The 3,693-nt window shown below is 41.7% G+C and overlaps 1 pseudogene; it reads right to left on the minus strand.

The window, feature by feature from the left end:
• Positions 1–1,833: 1,833 nt before the first annotated feature.
• On the minus strand, positions 1,834–2,550 carry LOC129892682 (uncharacterized; annotated as a pseudogene).
• Between the last annotated feature and the right edge of the window lie 1,143 nt (positions 2,551–3,693).

The following is a 3,693-nucleotide window of genomic DNA, read 5'->3' on the forward strand; positions in this document are numbered from 1 at the left end:
CCATATTACCCGAATGATAAGGAATAGTCATGTCATAGTCCTTAAGCAACTCCAATCATCTCCGCTGCCTCAAATTAAGATCCTTCTGATTGAATATATACTGGAGACTGCGATAATCCGTGAATACCTCACAATGCACACCATAAAGGTAGTGTCTCCAAATCTTGAATGTGAATACTACAGGTGTCAACTCCAAGTCATGAGTAGGGTAGTTCTTCTCGTGAACCTTCAATTGCCTCAAAGCATAAGCTATCACATTTCCCTTCTTCATCGATACACAATCAAGGCCAATTCGAGAAGCATCACAATGTACAATAAAACTTTCTCCCTTCACAGGTATAGTCAAAATCGGGGCAGTTGTCAATAAAGTTTTGAGCTTTTGAAAACTTGCCTTACACTCATCAGACCACTAGAAAGACACTTTCTTCTGGGTCAATCTAGTTAATGGAGATGCAATGGATGAGAATCCCTATACAAATTGTTGATAATAACCTGCAAGGCCTAAGAAACTCCGAATCTCGGTAACTGAAGCAGGTCTGAACCAATCTCGAACTGCCTCAATCTTCTTAGGATCCACCATAATACCCTCCTTAGACACTACATGTCCTAAGAATGTCACCGAACTAAGCCAGAACTCATACTTTAAAAACTTTGCATAGAATTTCTTCTTCTTCAGAATACCAAGCACAATCCTCAAATGATGCTCATGCTCCTCCATACTATGGGAGTATATCAATATATCATCTATAAAGACAATAAAAAATAAATCCAAGTACGGTATGAACACTTCATTCATCAAGTCCATAAAGGCTGCTGGGGAATTAGTTAGCCTAAAAGACATCACTAAAAACTCATAATGGACTTAACGTATCCGGAAAGTTGTCTTAGGGATATCCTCCGCCTTAACCTTCAACTGATGATAACCGTATCTTAAGTCAATCTTGAAGAAAATTGAAGCACCCTGAAGTTGATCAAATAAATCATCAATACGAGGTATCGAATACTTGTTTTTGATGGTAACCTTGTTCAACTGCCGATAGTCAATACACATACGCATAAATACATCCTTCTTCTTCAGAAATAACACTGAAGCACCCCAAAGAGATACACTCGGCCTAATAAACCCTTTGCTCAATAAATCCTGCAACTGCTCCTTCAACTCCTTCAATTTGGTTGGTGACATACGAGAAGGAGGAATGAAAATGGGTTGAGTGCCCAATTCTAAGTTGGTACAAAAATCAATATCGCGGTCCGGAGGAAGACCTGCTAAATCCATCAGAAATACCTCTGGAAACTCACTCACCACTAGAATAGACTCAAGCACAGGACTCTCTACACTAGTATCTCAAATATGTGCCAAATAAGCCAAACATCCTTTCTCCACCAAGCAACGAGCCCTAAGAAATGATATCATCTTTTTTGGAGAATGACTAAGAAAACCTCTCCACTCTACTGTAGGAATCCTAGGCATGCTAATGTAACTGTCTTAGCATGATAATTCAAAATCGCGTGATAGGGAGATAACCAATCCATCCCAAGAATAATATCAAAATCTACCATATCTAAGATCTTCAAATCTATGTGAGTATCATATCTCATCAAAGTAACCACACACGATCAATATACCCGATCTACCACTACGGAATCCCCAATAGGAGTAGAAACATGTATAGGTAAATCAAGAGACTCACATGACATATACAAACTTGAAGCAAAATATGTGGACACATAAGAATACGTAGAGCCTGGATCAAATAATACAATAGCTGATCGATGACAAATCAGAATAATACCTATGATAACAACATCTGAAGCCTCTACCTCTAGCCTACCCTATAAAGCATAACAATGGGCACGACCGCCCTCGGACTGTGAACCTCCACGACCGCCACCTCGACTAGAATGGGAACCACCTCTACTAGAATGAGAACCACCTCTATCACTTTGTGCACCTCACCTAATTGAAGGTTGTACAGCCCTAGAAGTCAAATCCTGAGAATTCTGTTGTGAACCACCACGTCTGATCCTGGGGCAATCTCTCACAAAATATCCCATATCACCACACTCAAAACAACCCCTATGAGGCATACGATGACGAGAGGAACTTGAATGACTAGAATGTCCTCCACTACCAGAAGGTCTAAAAAATGAACCCTGTGAAGTATGTGTCGAGCTAGAAGTACTGTGCCCAACATAATTAGCCTCGGACGCTGGTATAAAGGCATGAATGGGTCTGCTAGACTGAAAGTTATAACCTCTCCCTGAGTAACCTCGACTCCTAGGAGGAGCACCCCCATAATTACCTGAATGGCGGTCCCTCTTGTCTACACGCTGCTCAAATCCCTCACGTCGCATCATCTCTAACTCCTTGGCATCATCTACTACTTTCTGAAATAGAACACCAGAAGTAGCAACCTGAGAAGCTCCCATAGGAATCGAAATAATCAACCCCCTGACAAACCTCCTTACTCTATCAGCCTTGGTGGGAAGTATCATCGAAGCGTGCCTTGCCAAGGCATGGAATTTAACCTCATACTGAGCAATTGACATGCCTCCCCCAACTGCAAACCCTTAAACTCAGCCCTCTTACGCTCCCTCTCACTGCGTGGAACAAACTTATAGAGAAATGCCTAAGTAAACTGAGTCCATGAGAGTGGAGCCGATCCAGCTGGCCTACAACTAATATAGTCCCTTTACCACTGCTTGGCTGGTCAAACATCTGAAACGTTGTGTAGTCAACTCCATGAGACTCCACCAATCCAAGGTTGTGAAACCTCTAATGACAGTTGACTATAAATTCATATGCATCCTCATTCAAGTCTCCTTTATAGATCAGAGGATTCATCATTCTGAATCTCCCAAACATCTTTTGTTCATCGGTGATCATGGCAGGCCTATTACACAACTGTGATGCAACCCCTGGCAATACCAAACTATCTAAATGGGGAGTTGTAGCAGTAGCTAGCTAAGTGTCTGGAGTTTGAGTTCCTAGAGCAACCATCTGATCTAAAATCTGACCTCCAATACAAATCTGTGAGACATCAGAGGTGATAGGCAATGTTTTCGCCTGAGCCATCCCCTTTACGAGTCCTAACATACGAACTAAGGTATCCTGAAGTACGGGAGTGGCAATAAAACCAGGTGAATCCTGAGCTGGTCCATACCCCTCAACATGATCCTGCACATCCTCATGAATCACATCAGCATCTAGAGATACTTCCCCAGTATGGCCCTGAGTGGCTGTGGGTACTTGGCCTCCCACATTTACTGCAATACGACCTCGACCCCGACCAAGACCTCACCCCCTGACTCTACCTCATGTAATGACCCCAAAAGTAGGAGTAGGAATAGGCTCCTGATCACCACTCGCAGATGCACGAGTCTTCACCATTTGTGAGAGAATAAGACAACAATATTAGAATTCCAATAGAGTCAAAAGTACACGACAAGGAATAAAAGAATAGAAGTTTCCTAAATGTCATATAGCCTCTCAAAGATAAGTATGGACATTATCATACCGATCAGCAAGACTCTACTAGACATTGCTCTTGTACTTATGAGATTGATGAACCTAGGACTATGATACCAAATTGTCACGACCCAAATTACAAGTCGTGATGACACCTATATCCCCAACTGATAGGTAAGCCAATCCAATCATTTTATCAATTTAATTAATTAAATAAAGTAAAG

The sequence above is a fragment of the Solanum dulcamara genome, chromosome 6 (assembly GCF_947179165.1).
Source record: "Solanum dulcamara chromosome 6, daSolDulc1.2, whole genome shotgun sequence".
Taxonomy (NCBI): domain Eukaryota; kingdom Viridiplantae; phylum Streptophyta; class Magnoliopsida; order Solanales; family Solanaceae; genus Solanum; species Solanum dulcamara.